Genomic DNA, 12,983 nt, shown 5'->3' with positions numbered 1-12,983 from the left:
GTTAGTGCTCGCAGAGAGAAGGAGAAGGGCTTGCTGTGTTGTGGAGGAGGCGGCACAGTGTGGAGCCCCAATCTACACCCGCACATTTTGTCTCGGCTAATCCATAAGCAGGACTAATGAATACTTATGAGCAGCTGCTGCTTCTGTCCCGCACAACAAAACACAACTGAAAAACGAGAGGCAGAGTAAAGAGCATAGACACACACAGGACTTTTTTTTTTAGCTAGCAACCATTGCATCATTTAAGATAGGTTGCCAGGCTCTATAATTAGATTGGCTCAGTTAAAAAGCTGGCAGGACAGCCTTGGCACTGGTTAGCGTCTTTTCTAGCCCCTCGCGTTGGACCCAAATGTTTGAAATCATTATTCTTTCCAGGTGGATAATGAAGCTCGTCCAAATTTTGAGGAGTGACCTCAAGGATTATTCAGGTGGTTCTGCATGTTTTAGATCATTAGCTGCACATTTTGTATGCTTTACATCACTGCTGAGGATTGTCCAAAGAATATCACAACTTATTGGCTTTTTTTTTTGTAATTTCCATCATTCCAGACAGCCATTACTTTCACTCAGTGTCAACACGGTATTGAAATTAACTTGCCGACTCGAAACCCAAGAGGTGTAATCAATCACAGTCAGTGTTTAGTCCACGTTTTTTTTGTTACAGTTACATAATCGTCATCCATGACTCAAGAGATCTGTCAAACAGCCATATTTCAAACGCTATAAACCAGGAAATTTACAGCATGGTTTTCACAACGAAGGGTGATCATCCCCTTTTGATTTAGGGACTAATAAGTCACTTAATTCTGCGGAGCCAAACTTACTAGAGTTCATTGAGATTTGTTGGAAAAGCAGCAGGCAGTGTGGCTAAAATACTAAAGGGGTGACTGGGCAGGGCCGTGTCCACCTGTGAGTCATTCACTCCTTATCTAAACAACTATTGGATGAATAACAATGAATTTTTGTGCCGACATCTATGCTCCATAGAGGATGAACTAGACTGACTTTGTTATTTCTCTTGGAGTAAAGTAGAAGTGAAGTAGAGTTAATTAGACTATCTAGTGAAATATTTAACTACTTTGAGGCACAAAATCAAACACTGAAGAAAACACAAAGAGTTAGAGTGAAATGTCTCTATAACTGTTGAATGAATCAATAGTCCTTCAAGGCTGCCAGTTCAAGGCTGAATTATTACGCTTCTGTTATGTTTCGTCTTCCATGTAAAACGAACAGAGGTGAAATGGTGGCGCTGTTTGTTTACACCTCGTGAACGTTCTGCTTCAGCAACATTGAAACACTTTATAAAAACACACACTGGGGCGGCTTTACGCAGGCGTTGATGAGTCAAAAGTAAAATGGCAAAGACTGCATGATGGCGGAGCTCCGTTACGACGCTGTAGCAGAACCGCAGTGTAAAAAGGGGCTACCAAGAAACTTGATAAAGACATACATGTCCACGCAGGAGGAATCGCCTTGGTGACGCCCCAAACTTCCTCTAGTGCCATCATTAGACACTTTGCTTTATGATTAAATACCTGTAAAACTATTGACGTTCCCTTAAGTCTCGTTACTGAAAGCATGTTAACATGCTAACCTAGGTGGTGAACACGAACACCGTAAACATAATCCTACTGAACATCAGCATGTTAGCATTGTAAATGTAAGCATGTTAGCCCGCTAATGATAGCATTAAACTCGAATCAATGCTGTGCCTAAGTACTATACAGTCTGACAGAGCTGCTAACATGGCTGTTGTTTGCTCTTAAGGTTGTGTTAGAAATCATTCATCAATTCACTACTCCTTACTCACGACATAGAGTTCAATTATACGATAGCGAGCTCGTCGGCACAATGAAAAAAGCACTTTCGGACACTCAGCTGATGTTTGTCTGTGCTGTTAAATTAGGTCATTGTTGTTTTTTTGAACAGCAATACAAAATTGCAAACTCGCTATGAAGTGGACTATAAAGTGAATGTTTTCAGACAGTCTTCCCTGATCTCATCTGCATTACCGTGTGATGATAAATGTATGCAGACACAAAATGAAACCTCATGTCCAACATGATGTATTACCTCTTTAAAGCACATTTTACACTGGAAGTTGAAACCAACTGTTGCATAAAAGCTACTAAATGTTCTGTCATTTGTACTTTTCTGAAAATGGTCAGCGGTGAAACGCGGACATGATTTGTAGTGAATTTGCTAAAACTTTGACTTTGTTGCTTTTCCTCTGTGATGTTTTTCTTGTCCATACACAGACCGCAACGTGTGAAGTCTTCTATCAGAGCCAGATAGAGGAACACACTGCCTCAGTTAGACATGACTAATGGCCTCTGGGAGACAGAGAGCAGTGAGCTCTTTGTTTTGGATTTCCGTCTGTGCATGAGGAAGCCGGTGAGGTCGTACGCACCACTGCCCTCCGAGTCCTGGGGAGAAGGAAGCACAGATTAATCTTGAATCCTTACAACTCTTTGAAGGGTGAGACCGCGCCAGCCACCAAAACAAGGTGATTTGATGCTTTCCTGAAAACAAGCTAGTTTCAGTGAGACTTGAGGATGGTGTGACTGCTGCTCCCGGCGGGGCCACCGTTTCCCTTGTTTGTACTGAAAACTCGATTCAAGGGCAGGGATGAGTTGTTTGGCAGCACAAATCCATCCATGGGGTTTCTTTTTCATCTTGAAAGCGTTTTCTTTAGCTTACTCGGGTTTGATATTAAAATATGACTTGCTGTTATATGTCCTTCACTCTAGGCAAAGAAACCACCCACCTTAGTCAGAAGCTAAAGAATGGACAGCTTTTCTCTTAATAGTGAAAATACAGGCAGTGTACTTTTAACGATTACCTACAATAGATGACTCAAAGTGCATCAGGAAGCTATGGGTCAGGTTGTGCCTCAGTCTTGATCATAGTGTTGGTCACACATTGGTCATCAAGTTGTTCAGTTATGTGTCATCTATACAAGGAAGTGCAGTCAGGTCAGAGGAATCTGACTTTACTGATTTCTACCAGAGGCTGAAGGAACAGGAGGGAAGAATGGATGAGTCACTTAAACAGGGTAATGAGAGCTGAAGGAGAAGACAGCCGAGTCAGAAAAACAAATTAAACAGCAGCAACAAGAAAACGGAGAAAGTGTAGCATTTGACTTAAGGAGCCGGTGAATCATGAAACACTGAAAGAAGCACGGTAAGGGGATTGTAAAATAAAGAATCATGTTTCCAGGAATATTTAAGCTGTGCTAAGCATCGCATGATTCACTGAGACAGCTCAGCTTGCACCCAGAAAACATCCAATGCAACACACAACATCCTGGAGGCACAAACTCAGCAGGGCAGTATCATCAAAAAAAAATGCTGTGCAACATCACAGCTCATAGCAAAGTAATTTAAACCAACACTGGCGTTACTTTAAAGCACCGTGAGACGAGGCTCGAGGGGAGTGCAAAAACTGGTAAAAAATGACTGTAATAAAGTTGGGTTCACTAGCATGCGGCTACACAAAAGGCTGATATCAATCATAACTAAATAGTGAAACTTCAATCTTTTCTGTATTCGCTGCGTGGTTTTCACTTGGAAACGTGTCCGCTTGGCCCCTCAGTCCACACCAGTCGCAGCGCTGCTCAGCATATCTGCCGACAGAGACAAATGGTGACTGATTGCCACAGGTTGGTCTGGCAAAGGAAGAATGTCCTCATCAACAGCAGCCACACAAACCTTTTTTGTGAGCTTGGGGACAGAGCACTACGAGAGCTGGTGGCGACAAAACATTTTCTTTCTGTTGGGAGTCAATGGTGCTAGTCAGGAAACATTATAGGAACTGTGGAGGTGGCACGTATTGCAGTTTAAATCCCATCTGAAACGTACAAACAAACACAGAGCATCATATATCCAGACCACAGTGCCTTTAAAAGCACAGAGCAGAGCAACACCAAAAACAATTTAAAAAAATCTGAAGGAGGTGTCCAGTCATCCGCGCCTACAGCCAGGAGGTTAGAGGCTGTGTGTGTTTGCTATAGACACTGTTCTGTGTTTCCAGCACAGTATATCAGCTCAAATGATCTAATTGCAGACAAACCAGGAGATATATCTGTTTCGCACAAAAATACATGCATTATGCATCTGGGTCTTGCCCTAACACACTATCTCTGTGTGTCTTATTGCTTTCAGCAGAAAACACTTTATCCAGAGCATCTTCTGCACTCTGCACCACAATATCACACAGCTCTGAGAGCCACGAAGCTGCTGGGTAGGCGTAGTTTTCTTGGTAGTGTACATTTTTTGGCAGGTGATTTGTCCATTCTTTGTTCCAATTATCAGCTCATGAAATGTTAAAGGGGGCTTTTATGTTCATTTTAAACTATATATTTCACTCTGCGATACCTGTGGAGTAGCTCAGCATAATTTACAGTTAAAACATTTGTTCTCACACTGGTGCTCTGTGCAGGCCCTCATATATCCCCTCTGCCTGAAACGACTCAGTCAGCTCTGTCCCTTTAAGAAACCCCACCCCTACAAGCCCGCTTTCCTCTGATTGGCAAGCTCTCCGAAGCCTGCTGAGGCTGCACTTTGTGACGTCACAAAGTGCAGCGTGGAGAAAAAACAGCCGCCTGCAGACACTTAGTTGAGAAGCCTGGGGATTACTCCAACATACTTTTACCTACAGATTTAAACTTCAAAAGTATATGTCTTAAAATGTGAAACAGCATAATAACCCCTCTTTAAGAAACAAGACTAGGTCAAAACCTGGTATGTGGCTGGCCGCATTTGGTCAATGTGCGCTTTTGTGGGCAATGTGTTACAAGGACTGTCCTTATGAGGCCGATGACAACGTGTTTGAAAGCAGGTGCGCGCTGCGGACGTAGGTGAGGAGAGCAGACGAGCAGCAGAGGAGAAGCCCCGCCTACTCCCCAAACAAAGTATCCAGAGCCGTATAGACAGAAAGTCGCTCCAGTGGAGGTCCAATATGCTCCATGAGCTGCCATTGCGATGTCGCAACTCTCTCTCTATGGCTCTGAAAGTACCGTCACTCAGTCACTCACTCAGTCAGTCAGTTTCTCAGTCCGTCAGTCAGACCCATGTGTAGGGCTGACCCCGGCGGTCAGACAAAAAAATGAGACAGTGGTGTTTGTCTTCTCTCAATCATCCCCCAAATGAGTGAGTTACAAATCAAGTAGATACAGAATTTGCAACACAAGCACACTAACTAGTCTGGACAATCTTTTATGATGACAGTAACAAAAAACAACACAGAAGAAGAAGGATTAGCTGTGCGTTTTGCACAACAACTATGATCAAACTAAAATGAAACAAAAGCAAGCGTTTCTGTGAGAGCTGATATATTACAGAGAACAGTGAGCGCGCACCCACACCAAAAAGATCCCACTTAGCAAAAGCTTGTTAGCACCTCGGGCAACCAACGGCTTCTACACCGAGTCGGCTGTTCATTAGCTGCTTTGTGTGATTCAAGGAGTGAAGTCCTCCCTCTTTGAGCATGCAGAGAGAAAACAGTCGGTGCGAGAGTGTTATAAGTTGTTCTGGGAAACTGGTGTTCACTGACAGAAACTGGAACAGTTTTGGTTCTCAGGGCTGAAGGATTTATACATGTTCCAACATGTCCGCTGTGTTTTCTCTGCACCTGGATTCTAAGGAGTGCCGTCTCACCTCTTAGTGAAAGTTATTTTATGAGAAACTTTCTCACCAAACTAAGAAAGAACCAGAGGTCTCTCCTGCATGAAAATGAACCTTCAACTCCAAGGGAAGAGTACTTCGAAATGTGACCCTAGTTGAAGAGTGGGTGTAAAAATCATTATGAGAACCTTGCAGATATGTGGCAGCATTAGCATATTTGGCAGCAGAGTGTTTGACGATCTCTGGTTCTACTTTGACACCGAGGCCGTTTTAGGGCTGCTGTGTTGATGTTAAAGCCGCAGCTCAATTCCCCCGAATTCAATTTGCACAGTCTCACCGCCACCTGTCAGAGGACAAGTGAGAAGCAAAGGGGAGGATGGGGTGAAAGGAGAAAGGGGCATGTGGCAGCATAGTGCTACTCTCACAATGAGCAGAGAGAAAACGGTCGGAGACAGAGAGACAGACAGTCAGACAGACAGAAGAATGCCGTGGTGGAGAAAAACACCCTCCAGTAATCGAATGGAAAGACTCGGAGTGACAGAGCGAGCGTGGGACAAAAGCAAGTCTTTGCCTGCAGGAGGTTGACAATTATTCATCCAGTGAGCAGCTATTGAGACAGAGACAGGGAGCAGGAGAAAAGGGGCGAAGGATGGAGGGATGGTGGGAAAGAAGGAGGGATGGCCTGGAGAGAAACAGAAGCAGAGAGATCAGGTCATACAGGAATGACTTCAGCGAGACTCAGCATTTTGAGTCAAAGTGAGAAAAACAGTCGGGCCTAACCCAGCCCTCTCACAGATGTCTCCTTGTCTTCTCTTCTCGTCTCTAATGAACGACAGCTGAGCAACGAGAAAAGACTTTCAGATTTCTTTAAGCTTGTAATGTTTAGATACCACAGTGGGGAAAATGAAAAAACGGACTCACATCAAAGCAAATTAGAATCCAAAAATTGCATCTAGGCTTTGCAAAAACTTCAGCAATGCACACAGACAGACACACACACACACACACACACACACACACTTTTCAGCTCTGTAAAAAGCCTCAGGCACAGGCTGATACCTCTATCACACTAGCAGTCCTCCCTCCACCTCCCTCTCTGCAGAAAAAGCCTCCTAAAAAGAGCTAAATTACACATCACACAACAGTTTCCTGATGCTAATGTGCCCCTCCAAAGCCCTGGGAGGGAGGGAGACAGGTCCGCCCCACTCAGTGTGGATATCGTTTCAACTGAAATTCATTGTACAAAGAGAAGACTAAAAGGGGTCACCTTTGATGTTGAAGATATTTTTTCCATGTTCCAACAAGGATTCAAAAGCACCTACATTGCCAGAAGCCATTACTAATTATCGGTGGTGTAGGGAGCCTCGAGAGGCACACTGTGTGCTAGCACAAAAAAAACCCATCGATAGTGAAGAGATGGAAAAAACGAAAAGAAAGAAAGAGCAAAAGAGGGAGAGCAGAGCGCTCACACAGGCTTTTTAAGTTTCTGAAAGTTTCCATTTTTCATAAGGACCATATACTTTTTCAAGAAGCCTCTTAGAGCGAGGTGTGGGAAGGAGCTCGCCTTGATTCACAGTTGGTTTCAGCTCAGTGGATCAGCATTAGCAACCGTCACTCATTGTGCTATTATCGCACCTCAGCATCATGTGATTTAAGGGAGAATTTCACCCATCGTTCACATCACATTATGTCTGCTACAGGTGTTCCAGAGAACTACTGAGCATGTGAAAAAAGGTGTATAAAGCCTTTTACCACTCCAGCAGATAAAGGGAACTGCTTAAGGATCCATTAGCAGCTACTAGCATAACACATCAAACTCTCCAACAAACCGTTATTGGTCAAGTTGCTTTGTGGGTTATTTTGGTACCAGATTACACAATGCATGGAATAAAAAGATGTTATAAGCGCAATGTGAGAATAATTTATTATTTCTGATTCATAAAATATGCATTGCATGAAAGGATTTTACATCAGGGAGGCAAAACCTCCCAAATTCTAGATTTTTTTCACTTTTATCTTGCAGAAACCTACTTTTCCACATGCCCATAGTTAATCATTTATATCCTACACTTACATTAGCACCTCTGAAATAGGCCGCCTTTAATTTTAGGATTTATGCTGAAGCTTTTCTGCTAGCTCTTGATCTAGAGCATCAACGCAAGTTCTGAGACACCTTGATAAGAATCAGTGACAAAGTCTTTGAAGAAACATCTGCAACCAAAACATGACCCCGGTCTACATCCAAGCAATAACACTGTTATCTAACCTGAGCACCCTCGACGGGAGGAGCAAACAGATAAATGAGGAGACTCAAGGGGACGATAGCAGAAGGGAGGCTGAGGGTGAGATGGATGAGCAGAGGAAGGAGGGGGAGAGGTGGGATAAATGAAACATCTAGTGCTGCTTCAAAGGAGAACGGAGAGATAGAAGATGAAGAAGGAGAATGTGAGCTTCATGATTGATGTAGAGAGAGACTGACAGATTGCCAGAATGATCAATTAGGGGATCAAAGGTGGGATGGATGGGTGGGATAGAAGGACATGGGGGTGGGGGAAAGAAGGTGGTTGACTTTGGGTATGGAGATTCAGAGCGGAAATCAAATAGAGATTTAAAAACTCCTCGACAACAGAAGCTCAAGCACGCGCCTGATAACGCTTTGAAGTGTCAGCACCTATTACTGGATAAATTTGTTTCTCCGATGGTCTCTTCTTCTGCATTTGACCACACATACGGCAAATGCAATTGAAAAGCCCGACTGTCTAGACTTAAGAGGAAATTGGTTTAGGAAAACAGGGTGGACAGTGACGTCCTGTCTTCAATTGGTTTCATTTCCCATCAGAGGGGTGACTGTGAAGATGGGAGGCAAGTAACCGTGTCGTGTCTTTGGTCTTAAATGAATTCTTCCACATGGCCCGAGGTTCCCACTCAGTCTGTCGGGAGCCAATTACGAGCAAACACAGAATTTAGTGGAGCTGCTCCCTAATACACCACAGTCGTGAGATAAGTCGCGTAAAAACAGCTCTTTCGGGCTAAAAAACACCTTCATCTCATCCTCCTGCTCCTTCATGTGGTTAACGACATTTAGCCATTAAGATCGAGCAACTGTGCAAAACGTGCAATTCAGTTATTGTGCAGGATCTGCTTTTGTATTCTGAATTAGTATCCACCTGCTTCAATAAAAAGTCTTTTCAGGTTGGTCAACAACCAGAAACACAATGACAGAGTCACAAAGCCACCAGAACAATGACCCAGATAGAGGAGAACACAGTGAGGTCAATGATCAACCAGAAACCAGACAAGACAAACCAGTGCTTCTGTGTGTGTGTGTGTGTGTGTGTGTGTGTGTGTGTGTGTGTGTGTGTGTGTGTGTTAGCTCACACACAGGCACTCACTTGTGTGGTTTCAATCCCAAAACAACAGCAGTGATGCAAAACAGCAAACGCTCTTTTCATTTTCTCTGTTCTCCTAAAAAGCTTTCAGACTTTTGTGGCAGAATCTCTGAAGACTGAAACAAAACTAACCACAAACAGCCGTTTCACAGACCCCGGCAGACAAATTACTTTTCTCTGCGCAAACTTCTCCACAAATCTGATTGTGCAATTAATGTCATTTCCTCCTGTGCCTCCAAAGACAAAAACTAATCAATAAAAGAACAGCTCCCAAAGTGTGCATGCACAATTATACTCACATATCCAACTATTTAATATATCCTGCGCCTCCTCTGCTGGACTGCACTGCTGATAAAAAGACCAAGCAGCCAGATGCCCATCAGACGTGATCCAGCAGACCTGTGCGTGCAGCAAGCGACTGTGTACCCTCACTCTGGGCTCCTCCTCACTTTATGCCCCTGCCTTTGCTACACAGGCAGAGAGGGAGGGCTGGGAAGGGAGAAAATTGCCTTTTATTGCCTCTCTATCTATTGGCAAATAGCTCAGCCTCCCCCTCGTCCCACTCCCACCTCCTCTTCTCAGCAGCCCAACAATGCTACACCTCCTCTGGACTTTTTCCCCCGGCCAAAAAACTACCCACATGTAACATTTTCATAATGTAGTGGACAAGGCGACTGCCCACAGCACTGCACACCTACTGTTAACTCCACCATCAGGCCACCTCCGCCTCCCTGCAACCACAGAGGCATGCACAAACACACAAGGAACGAGCTGGCAACAGAACCACATGCAATCATACCCACGTTTTCACATCCGTGCCGCCTTCTGTCTGCACAAATAAACACAGGCAGAGGGCTGAAATATGCAGTGTCTGAGCACTTTTTATTGATCTCTGCAGCATCCTGTGCACAGAGAAGTTGAGAAATTTATCATCTCACAACATGATTGATTCACTTCCACCATCTCTCTCTTCTAGCCGAGAAAACAAAATATAGATGCCAGTTCAAAGTCCAAACTTTCTGGCAGTGCCTCTGCGGTGTCTGAAAATGTTTTCGTTATCAACACATCTTGGTCTTTGCAGTGCCAGGACTCGCCGTGACAATTTCGGGTTTGGATCTGGTGATTGATCTGTTTCCCTAAAGGAGAACCACCTCGTATAAGGCCAGAGGTGAATGAAACCGGAGCTGCTGGTCTTATTGGGAGGTCACGGGGTCAATGGTCTGTGTGATGATGACCACCACCTGGACGTGTGGAAGTGATGCTAAACATTACACATTCTACTGACCCATTCACCAGCGCTCCTGCTGCTGTTGTAAAGCTTGACATGGCTAGAAAAACTTTTGTTTAACTTGTGAGGTTTGTGTGTGTGTGTGTGTGTGTGTGTGTGTGTGTGTGTGTGTGTGTGTGTGTGTGAGAGAGAGAGAGAGAGAGAGAGAGAGAGAGAGAGAGAGAGAGAGAGAGAGAGAGAGAGAGAGTGTGTGTTTTAGTGAATGAGGTGCGATGTAAAACAAGTGAAGAATGTGCTTAACAGACTGGAGAAAGAAATGACTGCTGACAAGTTAACCAAACCCATATTAGAGTTTGACTGATGAGATGTAAGAAGTACTCTAAGTCTATTTTTAAGATACATTAAGTTGACATAAACGTACAAAAGCAATAGTTTTGGCACAAACCAGGACTCTGATGTAAGTTATCTCTGCTGCCAAGGACCCACATGTTAAGCAGCACAGGTTGAAATGATTGTAGGCTATGATGCACTCAGTCAGAGTATGTCAGATACGCAGTTGTTAATAGCCACAATAAACGTGTAGGGACCCGGACCCGGAGAGCAACGTTACACCTCCAGTGAGCTTCCCAGCAGCCCGTGGCCACCGTCCAGGACAGCCGTGCCCGCTACACTAACACCCCGAGACTCATGGACGCCAAACCACAGTGAGAGACAGACAGTCACACAGACATACACACAGACAGCTGGAAATATCCGCTGCAATATTATTATAGTCGCTTTTTCAGGAGTAAAGTGCGCGCGAGCGAGAGGGGAAACGCGCGAGGGATTTTAAGGAGTTTGTCAGCACTTACCTAAAAGACACGAAGAAGTGGGCTCTGGCAGCTGTCCAAACTTTTAGAAGAAGTCTTTATCAGATGAAGTAAAGCTGCGTTTAGCCCCGAAGAACTCACGTCCACTGAGTAATAATCCAAACGGTGCTGTGGAGCGGTTGTTTCGCTCAGTGAACGACCTCTGCCAAAACTCAGAAAACAACAAATTATCCGACACGGCTGAACACACCAGCTGATGTAAGACCCGTAGCCTGACTTTAACTTCACCTTCTTGGGATGAATCGTTTAAAACTTGTCGACAATGAGGGGAAATATTAAAAAACACGGACAGTCCAGGGTGCCTACGTCTCAGCCCCTCTCTGAAGCTACGCTGCACCAACAAACCTCAGTCAGGGCTCCACAGCCGGGCCAGCAGGCGCCACCAGGTGCTCATTTACATAACTGCACCGGCTGTGTCCAATCACAGCGCAGAGCAAGGTGTCTGATTGAATATTCCAGCAGGCACAGCATCCAATCAGAGCCCCCTGTGGGCGGGACCTCTGACCTTAACTACTCTGTAGAGAGAAATTCGATGTGAAGCCTTTGGGGGAAATGTGAAGTTTCTTTGTTACAGCGAGGCTGGGATTTGAAGAATATGATATGTGATACAACAGCACTGAAGGGTTGCACCTTTTTAACCCTTTGTGTGTGGGAAAATGTTTCTCTGCGGATTCTTTTTAATATAAACTTGTTAACTTTTTGACTGATCTGCTCTTCCTCTCAGCATCTGGCCTGGGTCATTTACTATAGACCCACAGCACTCTTCCTTGCTATTTACCTCTAAAGAAAACTTTATTACAGAGTATTGGTGGTGTAACTGTATACCATTACTGCCCCGGGGCTATAATGACTCAGATTGAAGGGTTTGTAGTGAAACACAGCGATGGAGCTGGAACCAGCAGAGTCGTTGATATGAGGCCCTGAGGCAAGGCTGGAGCGAGATGGGAATTCATGTTTTTTTTTTTAAAGAGCAACATATGTGTGTGTTTATGCTGGATCACATGAAGAGTTGAACCAGTCAGGCTGAAACAAAAAGGGCTGTGCAGCAGGTACAGTATGTGTTGGTACTTGCCTGTCAGACGAGGAGGAGGGAAACTTTAGCAGGCGCTCAATCAGCAGCCAGGGACAATAAGGTCATTTAACACTGTGTGAGCTCCACCTTGAGTAAACAGGGAAGAGGAACGCTGATACGAACTCTGCAGCCTAATGTGCACTTTTGTGTGGGTACAAATACAGTGTGTGTGTGTGTGTGTGTGTGTGTGTGTGTATAAGGAATCAATTTTATGAGATGTTTTTGACTGAAAAAGAGTCAGAGAAGTTATTCATGCTGTGCTGTGGTGGGAAACATTGTACTTTTTACTCACACTACATTCATCTAACAGTTAAAGTTTGTGGTAAGTTTTCAGAAGATTCAAAAGCGTCTTAATGTTTGTTTGTAATGTGTGTTTTTACTGTACTGTATACATAATTATGATAAATATGTCAGAAAAATATAATAGCCTCTGTTTCTGCTCCATTCAGGCCACCTTTACCACAACCCTCTCTCTGCACCACTCCTCTTTCCTCACCCCTTTACCCCCCCTCCCTCTTTCTCTCCCTCTCTCCACATTTCTTTGTGTTTATAAGGGCTTTAGCTGGACTTTCATCTGGCCTGGCCTCATTTCTTTCTGCATATCATTAACATTCTCTCACCACTTTTCAATTCGGAGCCCAACAAAACCCAAACGCTCCCTCTCTCCCTCTCTTTGTGTTTGATGGTTAAGCTCCCCGCTCCCTCAGTCCTGTGCATTAAAATAAATCTAGTGTGCAGACTTTTTTCCCCCTGCTTAGCTGCAATGTGATCATGATTTATTTATGTTTTTGGTTCACTGTT

The 12,983-nt window shown here is 44.2% G+C and overlaps 1 protein-coding gene across 3 annotated transcripts in view; it reads right to left on the bottom strand.

The window, feature by feature from the left end:
* ddr1 (discoidin domain receptor tyrosine kinase 1) overlaps positions 1-11,411 on the bottom strand; it is a 43,650-nt gene extending 32,239 nt beyond the window's left edge. For all 3 annotated transcript variants that reach the window (XM_069655593.1, XM_069655595.1, XM_069655594.1), the window contains exon 1: positions 11,093-11,411. The gene's annotated coding sequence lies outside the window, so the exon portion shown is untranslated. The remainder of the gene's footprint in view (positions 1-11,092) is intronic.
* Between the last annotated feature and the right edge of the window lie 1,572 nt (positions 11,412-12,983).

Source organism: Semicossyphus pulcher, unplaced genomic scaffold (assembly GCF_022749685.1).
Source record: "Semicossyphus pulcher isolate SPU_LCO1_2020_fin unplaced genomic scaffold, fSemPul1.0.p SCAF_9, whole genome shotgun sequence".
NCBI classification, from domain to species: domain Eukaryota; kingdom Metazoa; phylum Chordata; class Actinopteri; order Labriformes; family Labridae; genus Semicossyphus; species Semicossyphus pulcher.
The sequence above is the reverse complement of the archived record's forward strand: the minus strand, read 5'-3'. Positions and strand labels throughout refer to the sequence as shown.